The 23,791-nt window shown below is 44.8% G+C and overlaps 1 long non-coding RNA gene across 1 annotated transcript; it reads left to right on the top strand.

Annotated features, from left to right (window-relative positions):
• The first annotated feature begins 4,550 nt into the window (after positions 1-4,550).
• Positions 4,551-21,329, top strand: LOC118359502 (uncharacterized). The gene is made up of 3 exons (XR_004820685.2): positions 4,551-4,735; positions 4,830-4,949; positions 21,027-21,329. It is a non-coding gene; the product is annotated as an uncharacterized LOC118359502 (long non-coding RNA).
• The last annotated feature ends 2,462 nt before the right edge of the window (positions 21,330-23,791 follow it).

Below are 23,791 nucleotides of genomic sequence, written 5' to 3'. Positions count from 1 at the left end.
TCTGTAGCACTTACAGACAATATCTTTGCAGTTTTGGAAACGTCGGAGTGTTTTCTTTCCGAAGCTGTCAATTATATGCATAATCGAGCATCTTTTCGTGACAAAATATCTTGTTTAAAACGGGAACGTTTTTCATCCAAAAATAAAATACTGCCCCCAGAGGTTCAAGAGGTTAAACAGCCATCACTAGCACATTAGAGGCTGCTGCCTATAAACATCACTTGCCACTTTAAGAAATGGAACACTTGTGACTTTGATACTGTTGACATATCTTGCATTACTCATGTCTTACAGTATGCATATACTGTATTATATACTATTCTACTGTATCTTAGTCACTTTAATAATGTTTACACGTCTTGCGTTACTCATCTCATATACATATACATATACTACATATATTCTATATTATTCTACTGTATCTTAGTCCATGCCACTCTGACATCGCTCGTCAATATATGCCTATATTCTTAATTCCATGCCGTACTTAGATTTGTGTGTATTGGGTACATGTTGTGAAATTGGATATTACTTGTTAGATTTTACTGCACTGTCAGAGCTAGAAGCACAAGCATTTCGCTACACCTGTAATAACATCTTCTAAAAACGTGTATATGACCAATAAAATGTGATTTGATTTATCTATGCATAATCACTTTACTCCTACCTAAATGTATATATTAGCTCCATTACCTCGACTAACTTGTACCCCCGCACATTGACTCGGTATCGGTACCCCCTGTATATAGTCTCGTTATTCTATTTTATTGTTGCTTTTTTATTTTTTACTTCAGTTTATTTAGTAAATATTTGTCTTGACTCTTATTAGTTTTCAAACCGCATTGTTGCTTAAGGATTTGTAAGTAAGCGTTTCATGGTAAGGTACACCTGTTGTATTTGACGAATGTGAAAAATACAATGTGATTTGGTTCATGGTCTAATTAGGGTCATGTTTTTATTCTTTAAGAATCAGCTAGATTATTGTGGTTGTATCGTGACTGGTTGTGTGGTGATGGTTACAGGGTCTATGCTAACAAGGTTGATGCTATGATGCTAACAGGGGTGAGGTGACAGGGGGGTCATGTGGAGAGCGCAAACAGAGAGCCTTGGGCCAACAGCCGGAAGAGCATTCATAAACATGGAAATCAATCAGTTCTCATGCTAGGGGGCACAGCTGGAGAACATGTCCTCAGGGCCCTCTTTACCTGTGAAGCCTCAAGCTCTGTGGAGGAGGTTCTGTGCTCCACAAGCTGCTCCTCTGCAAGGAGGAGGGCTTGAGAAGGTGAAGGAGTGTGTTATAAGGGGGAGGGTCAGGCCTGAGGGATGGCTACAGAGATGAAGGATCTCCTAAACTGCTCAGAAACAGTATCTCAAACCTCTCTGTGAAATCTTACAAATGATTTCCCAAACCAAACGGCATTCATCCAAATTGACACAACCCCACTCTGCCGAACGATATTAAAACGCATCACTCCAGTAAATCTCCAGATGTCACCACCTGCACCTCTTTTTAAAGTGCTGGCACATTGTGGAAACAGCTTCGCAGACTGACGGACAGGTCTAATATGTGTAGTCAACTTATTTTCTGCCTGTACAAGCGGTCACAACAACGATGAGGCACTTTAATCAAGAGGGACCACAGAGAAACCCTGGACTCCAACCGACTCCCCTCTCCCACCCCCATGCTGTAACCAGCCGCTTCACCTCAGCAACCTTACCCCAAGAGAGAGTATTTATCAATATTGTGTAGCTGTCCAAGAGGTTCCCCTATAATGTACCCTCCAGCTCTGTAACCTCTCACAATATCTCTACCCCCTTCTAGGTTGATATTACAACACCGTGGGAGTTCTGTGAAAGTGGAGGAGGAAAAAGGGTTGTTCTCAGGGCGAGCTGGCATTTTTCCAGGCTGCAGTGAAGGCAAGTTTTGCTCCCAGCATGCCCTGCTCTCTGTACTTTGATTAAAACTTTGAAGGACAATTGTTCAAGTATATGGTCTTTGTTGCCACCTCCCACCCCCAACTTTGTCTCACGCATCAGCCTAAGTGCCCACTGTCCACCTATAAGAGGTCACATTCAAAGCTTTTTCACAAGGTTGGTTGGGGATCGTATCAACACAAATGTAATGGCACAACAATGAGCTGTTGTGTGGGAAAGAACTTGTGCAAAAGATCTTTCGCAACACATTAGATCTGATCTACCACTACATTTTCAAAGAGATTCATGAAATTGTTTCCTGAAATACAGTACCAGTCAAAAGTTTGGACACCTACTCATTTCAGGGTTTTTCTTTATTTTACATTGTAGAATAATAGTGAAGACATCAAAACTATGTAATAACACATGTATTTTAGATTTTAGTTTCTTCAAAGTAGCCAACATTTTCCTTGATGACAGCTTTGCACACGCTTGGCATTCTCTCAACCAGCTAGAGGTAGTCACCTGGAATGCATTTCAATCAACAGACGTGCCTTGTTAAAAGTTAATTTATGGAATTTCTTTCCTTCTCAATGCGTTTGAGCCAATCCGTTGTGACAAGGTAGGGGTGGTATTCAGAAGATATATTACCATATTTGGTAAAAGACCAAGTCCATATTATGGAAAGATTAGCTCAACTAAGCAAAGATAAACAACAGTCCATCAATACTTTTAGACACGGTCAGTCAATCAGGAACATTTCAAGAACTTTGAAATGTTCTTCAAGTGCAGTCGCAAAAACAATTAAGCACTATGCTGAAACTGGCTCTAATGAGGACCTCCGCTGGAAAGGAAGACCCAGAGTTATTTCTGCTGCAGAGGATAAGTTCCTTAGAGTTACCAGCCTCAGAAATTGCAGCCCAAATAAATGCTTCACAGAGTTCAAGTAACAGACACATCTCAACATCAACTGTTCAGAAGGAGACTGCGTGAATCAGGCCTTCATGGTCGAATTGCTGCAAAAACTCACTTTCTTGGAACTCACTTTCTTCCTAATATTGTCTTGCCCCCCTTTTGCCCTCAGAACAGCCTCAATTTGTTGGGGCAAGGACTCTACAACGTGTCGAAAGCGTCCCACAGGGATGATGGCCCATGTTGACTCCAATGCTATGTCAAGTTGGCTGGATGTCCTTTGGGTAATGGACCATTCTTGATACACAGGTGAAACTGTTGAGCGTGAAAAACACAGCAGAGTTGCAATTCTTGACGCATTCAAACCGGTGCGCCTGGCACCTACTACCATACCCCATGTTTTGTATACTCAGTGTACATAAAACAAAGGAAAATCATGTTTCTGACTGCACTGGGCCTTGAGATAAGATATAATGCAAAACTACTTGTCCGTATCTCATAAACGAGAGGAACAGAAAGTATTTTATTTTCAGCTGATCAACAAAAACAACACCCAAGCATATAAGTTTCAACCTGCCTCTTGTTATCAGAGCCCTTCGCTTGCCCCAGGACACCATCTAGTGAAGTCTCTTTCCCTGGAAAGTGCTCTCTGCTAGACCTGGGGGCTAGAGCTGGGGGCCACCTTTATTATCCTGTGAAGAGTGGCTGCTTCGATCCAAATTCTTACACACTTTCAATTGGGGAAAAAATTAAGAATTGACTGGCTGGCCGGTGTTAATTTAGCTGCTGTTCATGACCGTTTGATCGAAGTCAGAGTGTGAAACGTCTGAAGTGGTAGTGCAAAGAATGCGCCATTTAGCCTGGCGTCTCAACATTCACGGATGACAGGGAACACACCTACATCAATCAACTGAGCTTAAAACAAGCATCGTCAGTGAGGTAACGTTTACTCTAGTGTGGAGGTCCTGTCAGCTGTCGCTAGCAACTGATAAAACTAATGCTGTTCTGATGCCAAATCAACAGGAAGTAAACAGCCTCCAACCAAGGAGGAAATACAGGGCTGTCAAACCACAGATAAGGTTTCAGTTACTCTGTTCACTGGGAGGTGATTGGTGGGTCGCGCTATGAGCCGTGTTTGACCCTGCTCTATATGATTGAGTTCTGGAGTGACGGTGGGAGGGGGTTGCCCCAGGGAGATCCCCACTCAGGGCAACAAAGCAGACACCCACCCTCACCACCAGACTGTGACTCAGAGCCAGAGGGCAGGGATGACAGATAGAGATACACAGGCCAATTGACTCATGAGAGCTCCTAAAACAGATACTGGGTGTGTAGTGTTCTATGTGGTAGTCTACTGCACTGCACACCTGGGTTCAAATAACATTGTTTCTATCAAATACTTGGAGCATTGGCTTGAGTTTGCCTGGAGTGCCAGATGGGCTGGATTTGCACTACTGAGACGATCCCATTCATTCCATCCCGCCAGGCAAGAGCAATTAAGCGCAGCTGAAGTATTTGAAAGAAAACAAAATGTTATTTGAACCCAAGTCTGCCGTAGTGTACTAGATGTAGACAAACTGATTTAGTGACTGGTTCAGACAGAGCTCCAGCCTATACGTCATTCTCTTTCCCAACTGTTAAGCAAAGCCATACAGTAGACTTCCTGAAAACATCACATAATGGTAATGTCTCAGAGTTTTGCCAGCCAGGCAGTTTTGCCCACACTCATGCCTCGGTGTTCAGTCGCAGAAGCCCTAATGTCGTCATGTCGGCGAATAAATATCTAGGCTACACTCAGCTGGTTCACTGAAAAAGTATGGATGTAGCCATTACCTACAACCATTAGTAATAACATGATTACCCCTGAAGAACATACAAAGCATTTAAACAAAAAAACTAGAAGAGAAAGGTAAGCAGAATATGAAGTATATATACATTTTGAAAGGTTTTACCTTTTACCTTTTACTGCATTTCTTGCACTCACATTTTCCTTGTCTTTCCAGCACTGATTTTGCAGATAGTGACTATTGTGAACACTATTGCGATACGTGGTTGTTTTACCTACCTTAGACGAATGCACTGATTGTCTCTCAGGATAAGAGAATCTGCAATATGACAAAAATGTAAGTACAGTATTTGTTACTTTTTGATGTTGTTACAATAATTGAACATAATCTGTCTTGTGTCTTTGGTCCTTGAATCATACTGTTGGAATAACAGCTGGGCAAGAATACCGAAACTCAGGATCTGCTCAAGATGATGTCATCAACAATAGACATTAGTCTGGTTTGAGTGCTTGGAATTTAGCCAACGATTTTGCACAACTCTTCTGTGTACAGTACAAGCGTCTGTCAGAGTGTGTGCATGTGTGAGGTGTTTTGAACATACAGTACTCAAACAGTCAGGACTGAAATAAAATAGATTTTCTCAAGTTTAAAGATTTGATTCGGGGCGCTGGTGAGCAGCAACGTTGGTGCTCCTGTCCAGGGTGAACAATTTATTATTAATATGTGACCAACACCTTCCCTACCTTGTTAATTTTGTAACATTTGGCCATTTTTTTCTGGCACTTTTGGCATTTTCATTGAAAAACTTTGAAACAACAAGAGTCACAAAAGAGCAGGCCTCTATTAAAGCCTCGGGCTCACCGGACACTGACTCTGACCCCCTCCCCCCACCCCCCGACCTAGGTAGTGGCGGCTATCATTAAGTCTGAACAGACGGTGCTGGCTAAGGTGGAGTCACTATCCACTGACCACAAATAGCCACTCTCACCACTGAGGAAAACACAACTCCGTTAAAAAAGACTTTTGTGAAACAGGACACCCGTCTGAATAGCCTGGAAGGTGGCGCAAATACTTACTTCGACAAAGCGGTGACACTGGAAGAGCAAGTCACCCGGCTATCATCAGATGTCGTCAAACTTACTTCCAAGGTCGAGGACCTCGAGAACAGGCAGTGCCGGGGGAACGGTCGCATTTTCGGTGTGAGAGAGGGACTCGAGACCGTAGGTGGAGCATGGCCTACGCTGTTCATAGCCAAACTGCTACAGGAAATTCTTGGCATCGATTACTCGCCCACCCTTGACCGTGCACTGAAGAATGGGGAGCCGCCCAGACCCATCGTAGTCAATTTCCACTATCTTCAGGAAAAGGTGAATATCCTTTGTAAGGCATCACGACCGGCTCCCTCACCCACGACGGCCAGAAGATTTGCATTTACCCAGACTACACAGCGGCAGTCATGAAGAAGAGGTCAGCCTCTGCCCCTGACCCTACACTAGCCATGCTAAGAACTAACTAGTGAACTCATTTCTTGATTAGAAACATGCCTCCATCATGATGCCAAAAAAGGACAATTCTTCCCAAACTCAACATTAGGAACAATTGATTTAACTAGGCAAGTCAGTTAAGAACAAATTTTTATTTACCCCGCCCTATGGGACTCCCAATCATGGCCGGTTCAGATACAGCCTGGATTTGAACCAGGGTGTCTGTAGTGATGCCTCTAGCACTGAGATGCACTGCCTTAGATCTCTGCGCCACTCGGGAGCCCAAGTGATGCAGCGAGTGGCAATATAGTTTGAATTTTATTTACACTAGATGGCACAATTAGCTTTTACCAACTAGCGGCCGCTGTACAGCCCCGGTCCTAGGTGTTGTGGTCCTAGGTGTTGTGGTACTAATTAGCCTAGTTGCTACCTAAGGCTAGCCACTGAGCTCTCTTTCCACGCCTTAATAAGATACCCTACTAACATACTGTGAGCATTTTTAATACCTACAAGTTTGTACTCCCAAAGGACCATGTGTATTATTCTTTATCGGGTATGAAGGTAAGACCCAGATGCAGACAACGTCGAATTAACAATAGTTTAATAATCCAACAGGGGCAGGTCAAGGCACGCAGGGGTCAGTAAACCAGAAGTGGGGCAATGGTAACGGATGGCAGGCACAGGATCAGGCAGAGTGGTCAGGCAGGCGGGCTCCGAGTCAGGACAGGCAAGGGTCAAAACCAGGAGGGTGAGAAAAAGAGAGACTGGGAACAGCAGGAGCTGAGAACAAAAACCCTGGTTGACTTGACAAACACGGCAAACTGACAACAGCCAACAGAGAACACAGGTATAAATACACAGGGGATAAAGGAGAAGATGGGCGGCACCTGGAGGGGGGTAGAGACCATCACAAAGACAGGTGAAACAGATCAGGGTGTGACAATTATGTACTATTTGACTGGTTGGTGCTTAGTGGCTGCTAGCACGGGACAGCAGGTTGTACAGCCGGTAATTAATACCGCAGGACGGGAATTAATTATCAAGCATTTGCCAGTCATTTTTCGGTGTTCTGGCTTGTTAGGATGTTTAACCCAGTGTTACATTTATACCAATATGCATATTGCATGAGATACATTTTAGCTGTTTTTTCTTTATTTCATATTTTATTACTCTGACCTTTCAGCACACTGGCCATGTGATTGTATTAACATTCATGTCTAATTACTGTGACTATGCCTAATTCACATACTCTAGGCTCCACTTGCTTTGTCAGTAGCCAAGTGTATGCTCATCTTAAGTCTTTAAGTCCGGACATTGTTTTCATCCAAGAGACCCATCTCCGGGTCCAGCGACCATGATAAACTAAAGAGAGGATGGGTAGACAAAATATTTCACTCCATCTTTGGTGCTAAGACGAGAGGGGCAGCCACCCTTATCAGAAAAGGCACCCCGTTTGTCTCCTCCAAAGTAATTTCAGATACTAATGGCAGTTACAGTATATTATAGTGATGGGGAAATGGTTTAGCACACAAGTTGTTCTGGCTAACCTTTATGGTCCTAATTGGGATGACGCTCAATTTTTCTCAGGTCTCATTGCAACACTTCCCGACCTCAACTCTCGTCATTTGATACTGGGTGGAATTTCAATTGTGTATTACATCTAAGTCTAGACAGATCCAGACCAATGTCATTTTAAAATCAGGTGCAGGAATCAACTCATTTCGAGAATCCTACAACTTGTCTGATCCATGAAGGAAGAGCAACCCCGCTGCTTAACAGTACTCCTTTTTTTCTCCAGTCCACCACTCATACTCTAGGGTAAACTTTTTCCTGCTGTGGAGAATAGGATTCTTCCTTTTGTAACTAATAGCCAATATCACAGCATCATTATCTCAGGCCATAGCCCTGTCCAGCTAGGTATCTGCTTTCTGGACAGTACTGTGTCACAACGCGCGTTGCGACTTGACCTACTACAACTATCCTGTAGTGCTCACCATGATGTATTTTTACAGATCAACTGCACCCCTGACGTGTCTCATTCTACTGTGTGGGAGTCGTTAAAAGCATATCCAAGGGGCCAATTATTTCAGTTATTATGACAATAAACTTGGCACTAAACGCTTATCAGAGCTATCTCAACTCATTTTAGATGTGGACAACAGATATGCCTCTTCTCCGACTCCTGAACTCTCCAAAGAAAGACTGTTACACCAATTGGAATTTGACAATCTTTCCAGTAAACAAACAGAGCAGCTTCTGTTTAAATCGAGGCAGACATTTTATGAACACGGAGAGAAAACTGGCAAGTTGTTATCTCACCAGCTTTGCCAATCCGCTGCTAGCAGCACCATACCTGAAATCTGTGTTGCAGCTGATTTAACTTCTACCAATCAACAATCAATTTAAGCAATTGTACTCTGCTCTTTACTCGTAAGAGGCTCTTCCTGACACATCTCATATGCATGTATTTCTAGACAATCTGGACATCCCCTGTCTCAAATCAGATGAACAAACTAACATGGATGCCTCAGTAAGTGATGAAGCTACTCTGGCAATCCAGTCCATGCAGAGTGGTAAATCTCCTGGGCCTGATGGCTTCCCTATTGAATTTTATAAAGATTTCTCCTTAAACCATCCCCTATCCTCAGCTCAATGTATAATGAAATCCTGTCTAGTCAGAAACTGTCCCAGACAGTTACTCAGGTGACTATTTCAGTTTGGATTAAAAAAGGACAAGCCTTTTGTGCTTTGATTACATCATTCTCACTAAGGTCCTCTCTCGCCGTTTAGAGACAGTGATGCCTAACACAATTAACTCTGACCACGCCGGATGTATCTCACGTAGCTAATCTTTCTAGAATACGCAAAGGCTACTTAATGTTCTTTATTCTGCCCACTGAACTCGACAGCCAGAGGTCGTCATCTCTCTTGATGCTGAGAAGGCCTTTGACCAGGTTGAGTGGGAACATCTATTTTACAGTACCAGAAAGATTTGGGTTTGGCCTGTCATTCCTTTCCTCAATGAAGATGTTGCACTCGTCCCCAGTGGCTTCTGTTCACACCAACAGTGTTACCTCCAGCTACTTCCCTCTCCACAGCGGGGCCAGGCAGGGTTGCTGTTTATCCCCTTTCCTATTTGATATGGCTCCTGCGACTCTTGCTATCGCCCTGTGCGTGGAGGAGAGGATTATAAGGGAATACTAAGGGGCGACATAACTCACAAGGTGTACTTATATGCAGACAATCTTCTTTCATACGTCTCTAACCCTGTGGAGTCTATACCCTATCTCTTGGACATGCGACAAGGTTTTGGTACATTAAACCTAACGAAAAGTGTGCTCCCCCCTATTAATCAGTTAGCGGAAGGTATTGGGTATGCCAATTTCCCATTTAAGGTGGAGCAACAGGTCTTTACTTATTTGGAGATAAAGGTCACACGCTCATTTTCATTTATGTCTCTATTTAAACATAACTTCAAACACTCCTGGAGCACACTAAGCAGGATTTCATAATGTGGTCATCTCTTCCCATTTCATTAGGCAGGTCACATTAATTCTGTTAAGATGACTGTACTACCTAGGTTTTTGAACTCATTCCAAATATTTCCCATTTTTTCTGCCAAAATTGGTGTTCAAACAACTGGACAGCTACATTTCCAACTTCCTTTGGAATAAGTCAAATCCGCAAATGAGAAAGGTATACAGTGCCTTGCGAAAGTATTCGGCCCCCTTGAACTTTGCAACCTTTTGCCACATTTCAGGCTTCAAACATAAAGATATAAAACTGTATTTTTTTGTGAAGAATCAAAAACAAGTGGGGTGGGACACAATCATGAAGTGGAACGACATTTATTGGATATTTCAAACTTTTTTAACAAACCAAAAACTGAAAAATTAGGCGTGCAAAATTATTCAGCCCCTGTACTTTCAGTGCAGCAAACTCTCTCCAGAAGTTCAGTGAGGATCTCTGAATGATCCAATGTTGACCTAAATGACTAATGATGATAAATACAATCCACCTGTGTGTAATCAAGTCTCCGTATAAATGCACCTGCACTGTGATAGTCTCAGAGGTCCGTTAAAAGTGCAGAGAGCATCATGAAGAACAAGGAACACACCAGGCAGATCCGAGATACTGTTGTGAAGAAGTTTAAAGCCGGATTTGGATACAAAAAGATTTTCCAAGCTTTAAACATCCCAAGGAGCACTGTGCAAGTGATAATATTGAAATGGAAGGAGTATCAGAGCTACCCAATGATATATGGCAACACAGTATGATGCGTATCCACACCTCATCATTTTCCATAAGACATGGGTGGCGAGCTACCCGATGATATATGGTAACACAGTATGATGCGTATCCACACCTCATCATTTTCCATAAGACATGGGTGGCGAGCTACCCGATGATATATGGTAACACAGTATGAAGCGTATCCACACCTCATCATTTTCCATAAGACATGGGTGGCGAGCTACCCAATGATATATGGTAACACAGTATGAAGCGTATCCACACCTCATCATTTTCTATAAGACATGGGTGGCGAGCTACCCGATGATATATGGTAACACAGTATGAAGCGTATCCACACCTCATCATTTTCTATAAGACATGGGTGGCGAGCTACCCGATGATATATGGTAACACAGTATGAAGCGTATCCACACCTCATCATTTTCCATAAGACATGGGTGGCGAGCTACCCGATGATATATGGTAACACAGTATGAAGCGTATCCACACCTCATCATTTTCCATAAGACATGGGTGGCGAGCTACCCGATGATATATGGTAACACAGTATGATGCGTATCCACACCTCATCATTTTCCATAAGACATGGGTGGCGAGCTACCCGATGATATATGGTAACACAGTATGAAGCGTATCCACACCTCATCATTTTCCATAAGACATGGGTGGCGAGCTACCCGATGATATATGGTAACACAGTATGAAGCGTATCCACACCTCATCATTTTCCATAAGACATGGGTGGCGAGCTACCCGATGATATATGGTAACACAGTATGAAGCGTATCCACACCTCATCATTTTCTATGAGACATGGGCTCATTCAGCTCAAAGTTTGCACCGGCTTCATTACTCAAATGACAGATTGGAAAAAACAAATCCAAATGTTGACCCCAAGTGTTTGAGATACCACCAGAGTCCACCGACTGTGGGACACATGTTTTGGTCATGCCAATCTTTGAGTTCACCCCGTTCACTGCCATTTTTGGGGTACTTCCCCTAGACCAGAATGCTACCACGCATCAGGTGAATGCGAAACCATTTACCTCACTACTAGCTCACCGCCTTGTGCTCTTTCACTGGAAGTCTGCAAAGCCGCCCTCCTTTCTGCAGTTTGTTAAGGAGGTGATGCCACCTCTGCCTCTGGAGAAGGTGATTAAAGTTTGACTTAAACTGGTCCCCATTAATACAATACGTGGAGAGCCTGTCTTTTACTTAGTGTAGCTTGCACATTTCGGTAAGCAGTCATGTCTGTTCTAGTGGCCATACATTGTGCTGTTAATATTCAACTGTAATTATGATACCAATTTTAACTTTTTCCATTGGTTTTGATTCTATTACTGTTTATGTTTTTGTCCTATTTCAATCATTTTTCTATGTTATCCTTGCATGATGCCTTGGTGGGAGGGAGGGAGGGAGGGAGGGAGGGAGGGAGGGAGGGAGGGAGGGAGGGAGGGAGGGAGGGAGGGAGGGAGGGAGGGAGGGAGGGAGGGAGGGAGGGATGCGAGAATGAGGGATTGGGGTTATACTGTTTTTCTGTTCTAATATCTGAAAATCTATAAATTAACACATGCACCACAATTCCCCTCATGCACCTTGTTTTACAAAGGACACATTGTGTTTCCATCTATCTGTGTCCATCCTGCCCTAGACTGCAGTGTTAAGTAATGGATGGGGTCAGGAGGTCACACAATGGGCCAGTGACTGACACCCCTGCTAAACGAATGAGTGGAGACCGTAAACTCGGCGGCTCCGGGCTGCTGCTTTATCAGTGGCGACGAGAGACATGCCAAGGACAGACAGTAGCACTCAGCCAGCCTGTGTAGATATGCAGGAAGTGACTGACAGTCCTGTGCCCCGTGCCTGGCGATGCCACTTCTTAGCTCAAGGAAGAAAGGCCATCCCTCGGCTGGCGGGCTAGTCAACCCTTTGTCGTCGCATAACTCATCAACCCAAATGTCCACCGGTCAGAGAATGTCTCTTCCCATGGCTCCCAGTATGTTTAAACCATCAGCAAACCGCTCAATGCTTTTCAGGAATCGGCACACAAATAAGAAGCAGACAAAGACGGGACGATGTTCTATAGCCTTCTCTCTGAATCCAATGAATCATTGTTGGTTATTGCTGCAAAACTTCATGGATGCAAGCAAGGATGTTGTTTAGCGTTCATCTAATCATTCTCTACTATCAATCTAAATTAGCCAGCTGGCAAACAGGAACATTGCGGTCACCTACTGTAGGCGGTCTGAATGATCAACTACTGTATATTGTGTAGAAATGGTGGAGCGAATCTTAACTAATTTGAAATTAGTTAATTCCTTTCCATGGGTTACAGAATGTTTACTGCTCTCAACTAGAGTTATTTTGTACAGGCAGATAAGAGACAATACATTGATACTGTTTTGAATGAGAGTGACATTTGACCTTGTAATATTCATTGATTACATCAAATTGATTACCATGTCTTAATCTCCTCCAACTCAACAATTAAAGTAATTGATTCTCATGAATCAAGCTGCTTTTCTACTTAAAATGTTATTTGCTTCTCAATTCTATAGCTTTGGTGGGTGTATTACAGTGGTATGTGACTGACCTCTGCTATGTTTCAGAGGTTGTGAAAATGATACAGAAAAGAGCTTAATAGCCCTATCAGACAGAGCTCAGGGAACTGGCAGGACACTATGATGGTATGTCCTCATCATAATGACTTATTTTAGTTGGTGAAAAGATTAGAAAACATCAGCATAGTGACACAAACGGGACAAAGTGTCAGGTCTATTAAAAAACTATTGGTAGCATTATATTATTTTAGGCTAACTATCTTAAAGTGATATCTTTAAGTATTTAACTAATCAGAGCACTCTCTTCAAAACATCTCATCTGAAAAAGCAGATGTATAGAGCTGAGATCGCTGTCTTTCTTTATAACGACACAGGGTGAGACCCAGATGCAGACACAGGAGGCAGATGGTTCAAGTCTCTGATATTTATTGAAATACGAGTTTTGAGAATGACACAAATATTAATTTTCACAAAGTCTGCTGCCTCATTTTGTATGATGGCAATTTGCATATACTCCAGAATGTTATGAAGAGTGATCAGATGAATTGCAACGTCCCTTTTTCCATTGCAAATGCACTGAATCCCCAAAAACATATCCACTGCATTTCAGCCCTGCCACAAAAGGACCAGCTGACATCATGTCAGAGATTCTCTTGTTAACTTCTTTGGGATAGGGGGCAGCATTTTCACTTTTGGATGAATAGCGTGCCCAGAGTAAACTGCCTCCTACTCAGTCCCACATGCTAATATATGCATATTATTATTAGTATTGGATAGACAACACTCTAAAGTGTTTTCTATCCAGTTAATAGTTCAAACTATTTGAATGATGTCTGTGAGTATAACAGAACTCATATGGCAGGCAAAAACCTGAGAAAAAATCCAAATAGTAAGTGGGAAATCTGAGTTTTGTAGTTTTCGAACTCAGCCCCAATCAAATTCATAGTGGGATATGGGTTATTTTGCACTTCCTAAGGCTTCCACTAGATGTCAACCGTCTTTAGAACGTTGTTTCAGGCTTCTATTGTGAAGTGGGAGCGAAGGAGAACTGTTTGACCAAGGGGTCTGGCAACAGCCTCGTTATCAGTCACGCGAATTCACATAAAAAAATGGGCAATAATAATGAACGCAATAAAATGTGTTCTCTCTCGTTCGATTGCTTTTCTACAGACAATGGAATTCTCCGGTTGGAACATTATTGAACATTTATGATAAAAACATCCTAAAGATTGATTCTATACTTAGTTTGACAAGTTTTTTTGACCTGTAATATAACTTTTTGAACTTTTCGTTCGACTGGACCTGAACGCGCGTTTGGATTTGTTTACCTAATGCCCTAACAAAAGAAGCTATTTGGACATAAATTATGGACATTATTGAACAAATCAAACATTTGTTGTGGATCTGCGATTCCTGGGAGTGCATTCTGATGAAGATCATCAAAGGTAAGTGAATATTTATATATAATGCTATTTATGACTAATGTTGACTGCGCAACATGGCGGATATTTCTTTTGGCTGTTTTGGGCACTGAGCGCTGTACTCAGATTATGCTTTTTCCGTAAAAAATAAATTAAATCTGACACAGCGGTTGCGTTAAGGATAAGTGTATCTATATTTCCATGAATAACACATGTATTTTCATCAACATTTATACTGAGTATTTCTGTAAATTCATGTGTCTCTCTGCAAAATCACTGCATGTTTTGGAACTACTGAACATAACACGCCAATGTAAAATAAGATTTTTGTATATAAATCTGAACTTTACCGAACAAAACATACATTTATTGTGTAACAAAGTCCTATGAGTGTCATCTGATGAAGATCATCAAAGGTTAGTGATTAATTCTATCTCTATTTCTGCTTTTTGTGACTCCTCTCTTTGGCTGGAAAAATGGCTGGGTTTTTCTGTGAGTTGGTGGTGACCTAACATAATTGTTTGTGGACCTTTCGCTGTAGAGTATTTTTGAAATCAGACACTGTGGCTGGATTAAAGAGAATGGTGCCTAATACTTGTATTTTTGAGAAATTTGATTTATGAAATATCTGTTGATTTGTATTTGGCGCCTTGCAATTTCATTGGCTGTTGGAGAGGGGTTCCCCTAGCGGAATGGGGTTAGACAGGTTAAGACAGGTGAGTGTTGACGAGGACAAGTTGGAGATTACTCTGTCATGCTGATTGAGTTCGAATAACAGACTGGAAGTTTCAAAAGGAGAGACCACCCTCCTTTTGAAACTTGGAATCATTGTTCTTCCTCTGTCAGCCATGGTTACCTGCAAGGAGACACATGCCGTCATCATTGCTTTGCACAAAAGGGCTTCACAGGCAAGGATATTGCTGCCAGTAAGATTGCACCTAAATCAACCATTTATCAGATAATCAAGAACTTCAAGGAGAGCGGTTTAATTGGTGTGAAGAAGGCTTCAGGGCGCCCAAGAAAGTCCAGCAAGCGCAAGGACCGTCTCCTAAAGTTGATTCAGCTGCGGGATCGGGGCACCACCAGTACAGAGCTTGCTCAGGAATGGCAGCAGGCAGGTGTGAGTGTATCTGCATGCACAGTGAGGAGAAGACTTTTGGAGGTTGGCGTGGTGTCAAGTAGGGCAGCAAAGAAGCCACTTCTCCCCAGGAAATACATCAGGGACAGACAGATATTCTGCAAAAGGTACAGGGATTGAACTGCTGAGGACTGGGGTAAAGTCATTTTCTCTGATGAATCCCCTTTCCGATTTTTTGGGGCATCCGGAGAAGACAAGGTGAGTGCTACCATCAGTCCTGTGTCATGCCAACAGTAAAGCATCCTGAGACCAGGATGACACAGGACTGTGTCTCAGGCTTCAAGAACACAGCCATGAACAGCCATGAATAAAGAATGGTATCAACACATCCTTCAAAAGCAACTTCTCCCAACCATCCAGGAACAGTTTGGTGACAAACAATGTCTTTTCCAGCATGATGGAGCACCTTGCCATAAGGCAAAAGTGATAACTAAGTGGCTCAGGGAACAAAACATCGATATTTTGGGTCCATGGCCAGGAAACTCCCCAGACCTTAATCCAATTGAGAACTTGTGGTCAATCCTCAAGAGGCGGGTGGACAAATAAAACCCACAAATTCTGACAAACTCCAAGCATTGATTATGCAAGAGTGGGCAGCCATCAGTCAGGATGTGGACCAGAAGTTAATTGACAGGGCGGATTGCAGAGGTCTTGAAAAAGAAGGGTCAACACTGCAAATATTGACTCTTTGCATCAACTTCATGTAATTGTCGATAATAGCCTTTTACACTTATAAAATGCTTGTGATTATACTTCACTACTCCATAGTAACATCTGACAAAAAATATCTAAAGACACTGAAGCAGCAAACTTTGTGGAAATTAATATTTGTGTAATTCTCAAAACTTTTGGCCACGACTGTACATTGGGAGCAGGCAGGTTCGAGGTAAAAGCATGCTGAATGGTCAGGCAGGCAGGCTCCGTGTTAGGGCAGGCAGAACGGGTCAGAACCGGGAGGGCTAGAAAAACAGAGACTCGGATAACAGGAGCATGGAAAAACACACTGGTAAGCTTGACAAGACAAGATGAACTGGCAACAGAAAAACAGAGAACACAGGTATAAATACACTGGGGGTAATGAGGAAGATGAGCGACACCGGGAGGCGAGTGGAGACAAGCACAAAGACAGGTGAAACAGATTAGGGTGTGACATTCTCTAATAATTAGTGCAGCCCAGGGCCCAAACGGTCATACTTGCTCATGAGGGAGCGCCTTATGACAGTAGCATCCCCACACGGGTAAGAGACAGACTCCAGTCAGCCAATGACACCCAGGGTCACTCAACACTAGGGTTTAATGGCGGGAACCGGGTTACCAAGATTTACCGGGATTTCCCGCCCAAGCCCACTACCTTTTCCGGGATGAATAATTGCGAGAGACCGGTAAATGATAATAAATCATTTATATGAACAGCGTGACGTAAAATGGAACTGTTAAATAATATGTAATGTCTAAATCTGTCTTTTCCACGGCCTTCTCTGCTTTACTATCTGCTTGATCAATGATCAATGCTCAGTGTGTGTGTGTTTGTACATTGTTTTAGCCTAAGGTATTCACTTACACAAAGTCACCATAAATTCAAAGCACACACATTGTTTATGCTGAAACTGTACACACCACAAACTGATAGAAGCTTTTTCCTTTAATGAGTCCGACATGAAGGATATACTGCTTTCCCAGGAACAGGCCCAAATCCCCGTCATTTGCTTGAAGAGAAGACGGAGAAAAAGAGGGCGGAGGTCGGGCCTTCTGAAAATTCCTAGGAAAGAGAGTAAAACCCCACTGCCATCTGTTCTATTGGCAAACATGCAATCATTGGAAAATAAAATTGATGACCTACGAGCAAGATTAACCTGAACATTACACCTGCGATATCTTCTGTTTCACCGAGTTGTGGCTAAACAACGACATGAACATCATACAGCTGGCAGGTTTTACACTGTATCGACAGGATATAACAACAGTCGCTGGGAAGACAAGAGGTGGAGGTCTATGTATATTTGTAAACAACAGCTGGTGCACGATATCTAAGGAAGTCTCAAGGTTTCTCATGATAAGCTGTAGACCACACTATTCCCCCTCAGGAAACTGAAACGATTTGGCATGGATCCTCAAAAGGTTTTACGGCTGCACCATCGAGAGCATCATGACTGGTTGCATCATTGCCTGGCACGACATAGGGTAGCGCGTAAAGCCCAGTACGTCACTGGGGCCAAGCTTCCTGCATCCAGGACCTTTATAGCAGGCAGTGTCAGAGGAAGCCCCTAAAAATTGTCAAAGACTCCAGCCACCCTAGTCATGAACTGTTCTCTCAGCTACCGCATGGCAAGCAGCACAGAAATCTACCCCAGAGTTTTACATTATATAAACAAAAGTATGTGGACACCCCTTCAAAATAGTGGATTAGACTATTTCGGCCAGACCTGTTGCTGACAGGTGTATAAAATTGAGCACAGAGCCATGTAATTTCCATAGACAAACTTTGGCAGTAGAAGGGCCTTACTCTAGGCTAAGAGCTCAGTGACTTTGAACGTGGCACTGTCATAGGAGGCCAACTTTCCATCAAGTCAGTTAGTCAAATATCTACCCTGCTAGAGCTGCCCCAGTCAACTGTAAGTGCTATTATTGTGAAATGGAAATGTCTAGGAGCAACAACAGCTCAGCCGCAAAGTGGTAGATCACACAAGCTCACAGAGTGGGACTGCAGAGTGTTGAAGCGCGTAGCATGTCAAAATTCTCTATCATCGGTTGCAACACTCACTACCGAGTTCCAAACTGCCTCTGGATGCAACAGTAGCACAAGAACTGTTTGTCAGGAGATTCATGAAATGGGTTTCCATGATCCGAGCAGCCGCACACAAGTCTAAGGTTACCATGCGCAATGCCAAACGTCGGCTGGAGAGGTGGACTCTGGGGCAGTGGAAACACATTCTCTGGAGTGATGAATCACGCTTCACCATCTGGCAGTCCAATGGACGAATCTGGGTTTGGCGGATGCCAGGAGAACGCTAGCTGCCCCAATTCATAGTGCCAACTGTAACATTTGGTGGAGGGGGAATAATGCTCTCCGCTTAGTTCCAGTGAAGGACAATCTTGACGCTACAGCATACAATGACATTCTAGATGATTCTGTGCTTCCAACTTTGTGGCAACAGTTTGGGGAAGGCCGTTTCCTGTTTCAAATGTACCAAATAAATAATCGGGTTTCAACTCTACTGCATTTTCAACTCTACTGATGGTTTTGTCAAAATAAGTTATATAGCCCACTCTTGTCTTGGCACGTGCACTCTAGTCAACAGCTCACAGATACAGTGTGGGTAGGCTACCTACACAATGATATTATTATGGAGCACAATCATTTTTATTTGTCAAATGGCAGCCAAGCATCATCATCATGTCACCAGAATAAGACCCTCGATATGTATTGGAAAGGAGCATCAAGCCATCATTGTGCACTTTCACCACCCTATGAAGTTCATCTCAATTTATTTCATCTGTTGCCTAATAAACATGCTTTCCGATAGTGGGAGGACCACACCAGATATAATTGCGTGACTCCGAGTTTACTTTCGATATGATTGTTTTAATATTTGCGCATTAAGGTGTTTCCACTGCCATATCCCGTATCATTCATTTTACCTACACAAAAAGATCCCACCTTCTCTAGCATATATTGTTTTGTCTACATTTGGAAGGTTTACCTACAAATTTGCTGTTTCCATTAGGCCTGTCATTACATTTTTTATCCGACATGTTCTTTACTCGCATAAAACAGTTGGACGGAAACCTGGTTTATGATGTCCATCTATCCTGGAGAAGGAAATTGTCCTAAAAAAGCTTTCCAGGAGCACGGACTCACTCGGATGCACGACATCAACTCAATCAACGAGTTTGCTGATGACACCATGGTTGTAGACCTGATAACCAACAACGACGAGTCAGCCTATTGGGAGGAGGTAACTGGCATTGAGGTGTCAAGCCAACAACCTCTCCCTAACGTCAGCAAAACAAAGGAGATGATTGTTGACTTCAGGAAGCAGAGGGGGGATTATGCCCCGATCCACATCAGCGGGACTGCAGTAGAGTCACGAGTTTCAAGATCCTCGGCATCAACATCAATGAGGACTTGTCATGGACCAACAACACCACTATTGACCAAGAGGGCACAACAGTGTCTCTAGCCCTGTGACTCTCGCCCCGGGTCCTCTCCAAATACTACCACTGCACCATTGAGAGTATCCTGACTGGTTGCATCATGGCCTGGTACAGGAATTGCTCCATCCATGACCACAAGGCCTTCAGCGGGCGGTGAAGACGGTTCGTATTCTAAGCTTTTAATTTTTTTTATGGTTGTTGATTTGTCGAGAAGGAACCTGCAAGTAAGCATTTCGTTGGATGATGTGTACAATGCTTATCCCATACATATGACTAATAAAACTTGAAACTTGATCAAGATTAAAATAAGATAATGTTCCTCTGGGGCTAAATCATGCTATCTGGTGTAGTGCTTTGAAGGACTTTATTTATTTTTGTATAGACATAATTTTGGCAAGTTCAATTTACTTTACGGGAATCTTAGCTTACCTTAGCCTATTGGATGGGCTGCCTACTCTTGATGTTGTAAATTAGAACTTGTTCTCAACTAGCCTACCTGCTTAAATAAAAGTGAAAGAAATCAAAAATATCAAAATGAAGAAACCGTTAGATTCATGTGTAGCCTACATTTCTCCATTTACAGTGGTAAGTTCATTGTCAGATGTTTTTAGCTGGTATTATATGCTTTTCAATAGCACTTCCGGGTTTGAACAGGAATACCGGGAAGCACTAATTTATTGCAATTTCTCTGGAAACCTTAACCAACCCCTCAGGCACATAGCAGCTATCTTGTCACGTGTCTACTTGGTTCATTGTGTTCTGTTCACTGTGAAGCGTGTCCACAGGTTCCACCCTGCTCCACACAAGCTCAGCTGTTTCAGCCAACGGTACACATAAAGGACCAAATGGACTACATTGTCTAATTTAGTATGACTCCAAGTCAGGCTGCCTCAAGGCTGGTCAAATTAAGAAGATTTCAGAAAACTGTCCTCATACAAATGCCTAAAAATGCAGCAATGTCATCTTAATCTCATGCCCGTCCATATATGTGAATCGTTTCAGGAAACTAGGCGAATATCGCTCCTCATAACTTCACAGTGTCACGTTCTGACCTTTATTTCCTTTCTTTTGTATTTATTAAGTATGGTCAGGGCGTGAGTTGGGTGGGCAGTCTGTTTGTTTTGCTAGGTTTTGGGTATTTCTATGTTTCGGCCTAGTATGGTTCTCAATCAGAGGCAGGTGTCATTAGTTGTCTCTGATTGAGAATCATACTTAGGTAGCCTGGGTTTCACTGTGTGTTGGTGGGTGATTGTTCCCGTCTCTGTGTTTGCACCAGATAGGACTGTTTAGGTTTTCGCACATTTATTGTTTTGTTAGTTATATCATGTCTAGTTCCTTTATTAAAGAACATGAATAACCACCACGCTGCATTTTGGTCCGCTTCTCCTTCACCACAGGAAAACCCTTACAGAATCACCCACCACAACAGGACCAAGCGGCGTGGTAACGGGCAACAGCAAAAGAAGCAGCAGGAGAAGGAACAGAGGCAGCAGCAGCAGGAACAGCAACAGCGAGGTCAGGATTTCGGGACATGGGAGCAGAATCTGGACTACACAACTTGGGAGGAGATAGACAGGTGGGCGTTCGACCCAGGGAGAGTGCCGGAGCCCGCCTGGGATTCGATGGAGCAGTGTGCGGAAGGTTACAGGAGAATGAGGTTGGCAAAGCAAGCACGGCGGCACGGACGGAAGCCCGAGAGTCAGCCCCAAAAATGTATTGGGGGGGGGGGGCACAGGGGGATTGTGGCAGTCAGGAGCCAAGGAGGAGCTCAGAACCAGAGCTGGTGTTGGAGGTGAGCGAAGCAGAGACTGTGAAGGAGTTAATGGGGAAATTGGAGGAGAGAGATATGAGGGAGTTGCTGGTTTGGTGCATGAGGCACGACATTCGCCCGACGGAGCGTGTCAGGGATTTAATGGCACCTGGGTCAGCTCTCCATACTCATCCTGAGGTGCGTGCTAGGGGTCTGGTGAGGACTGTGCCAGCCTCACGCACCAGGCCTCCTGTACATCTCCCTAGCCTTGCACGTCCTGTGCCATCTCAGCACTACAGTGCTCCTAGCAGTGCTAACCGTGGCAGGCATGGTGCTGGTCAGGCACCGTGTTATGAGGTGGTTCGCACAGTGTCCCCAGTACGCGTGCTTAGCCCGGTGCGCTACACCCCAGCTTCCCACATCTGCCGGGCTAGGGTGAAGATCCAGCCACGGCGGTTGGTGCCAGCCCTGCTCTCAAGATCTCCAGTACGCCTTCACGGTCCGGTCCATCCAGTGCCACCTCCACACACCAGCCCTCCGGTGGCAGCTCCCCGCACCAGGCTTCCTGTGCGTGTCCTCGGCCCAGTACCACCAGTGCCAGCACCACGCATCAGGCCTACAGTGCATTCCGCCTGTCCAGCACTGCCCGGAGCCTCCCTCCTCTCCAGCGCTGCCGGAGCCTCCCACCTGTCCAGCGCTGCTGCCGGAGTCTCCCGCCTGTCCGGCGCTGCTGCCGGAGTCTCCCGCCTGTCCGGCGCTGCTGCCGGAGTCTCCCGCCTGTTCGGCGCTGCTGCCAGAGCCTCCCTCCTCTCCAGCGCTGCCGGAGCCTCCCACCTGTCCAGCGCTGCTGCCGGAGTCTCCCGCCTGTCCGGCGCTGCTGCCGGAGTCTCCCGCCTGTCCGGCGCTGCTGCCGGAGTCTCCCGCCTGTCCGGCGCTGCTGCCGGAGCCTCCCGCCTCCGGCGCTGCTGCCAGCGCTGTCCGGCGCTGCGGAGTCTCCCACCTGTCCGGCGCTGCTGCCGGAGTCTCCCGCCTGTTCGGCGCTGCTGCCAGAGCCTCCCTCCTCTCCAGCGCTGCCGGAGCCTCCCACCTGTCCAGCGCTGCTGCCGGAGTCTCCCGCCTGTCCGGCGCTGCTGCCGGAGTCTCCCGCCTGTCCGGCGCTGCTGCCGGAGTCTCCCGCCTGTCCGGCGCTGCTGCCGGAGCCTCCCGCCTGTCCGGCGCTGCTGCCGGAGTCTCCCGCCTGTCCGGCGCTGCTGCCGGAGTCTCCCGCCTGTCCGGCGCTGCTGCCGGAGTCTCCCGCCTGTCCGGCGCTGCTGCCGGAGTCTCCCGCCTGTCCGGCGCTGCTGCCGGAGTCTGAGGCGCCAGAGCCCCTCAGCCCAGAGGCGCCAGAGCCCTTCAGTCCAGAGGCGCCAGAGCCCCTCAGCCCAGAGGCGCCAGAGCCCCTCAGTCCCGAGCTGCCGCCCCTCAGTCCCGAGCTGCCACACCTCAGTCCCGAGCAGCCGCCCCTCTGTCCCGAGCAGCCGCCCCTCTGTCCCGAGCAGCCGCCCCTCTGTCCAGTGGGGTCATTGAGAGGGGTTGCCATGGTTAGAGAGCCACGGAGGCGGACAATGAGGCGGACTAAGACAATGGTGAAGTGGGGTCCGCGTCCCACGCCAGAGCCGCCACCGCGGACAGACGCCCAGCCAGACCCTCCCATTATAGGTCAAGGTTTTGCAGCTGGAGTCCGCACCTTTGGGGGGGTACTGTCACGTTCTGACCTTTATTTCCTTTCTTTTGTATTTATTAAGTATGGTCAGGGCGTGAGTTGGGTGGGCAGTCTGTTTGTTTTTCTAGATTTTGGGTGTTTCGGCCTAGTATGGTTCTCAATCAGAGGCAGGTGTCATTAGTTGTCTCTGATTGAGAATCATACTTAGGTAGCCTGGGTTTCACTGTGTGTTGGTGGGTGATTGTTCCTGTCTCTGTGTTTGCACCAGATAGGACTGTTTAGGTTTTCGCACATTTATTGTTTTGTTAGTTATTTCATGTCTAGTTCCTTTATTAAAGAACATGAATAACCACCACGAACATGTGAACTTTTATGTGCCTTAAAAACAAACTTGTATGTCATCTGTAAATACGAATTAAATAGTTAAATTACGATTCTTGGTGGTTTAACCACAGAAAAAGTTAGGAACCTTCCCGCTAGCCATGATTGGCTGAGATAATGGATGGGCTGGACATGACAAGAGATGAATGAGGATTGGTCTGCCATTTAGCAAGCTTCTGTCTACAACATGATCTGCTCAGTACGTGTAGGTAATCCTTTCTAACATTACCTTTTTGAAAGATAACAAAAAGATCTGCAAAGTGTTGTTAATGCTCTCCACTTTCTGGAGGACAGGGGTTTTGAAATCAGTGGCATGTCAGACGGAAGCA

The sequence above is a fragment of the Oncorhynchus keta genome, chromosome 27, assembly GCF_023373465.1.
Source record: "Oncorhynchus keta strain PuntledgeMale-10-30-2019 chromosome 27, Oket_V2, whole genome shotgun sequence".
Lineage (NCBI taxonomy): Eukaryota > Metazoa > Chordata > Actinopteri > Salmoniformes > Salmonidae > Oncorhynchus > Oncorhynchus keta.
The sequence above is the reverse complement of the archived record's forward strand: the minus strand, read 5'-3'. Positions and strand labels throughout refer to the sequence as shown.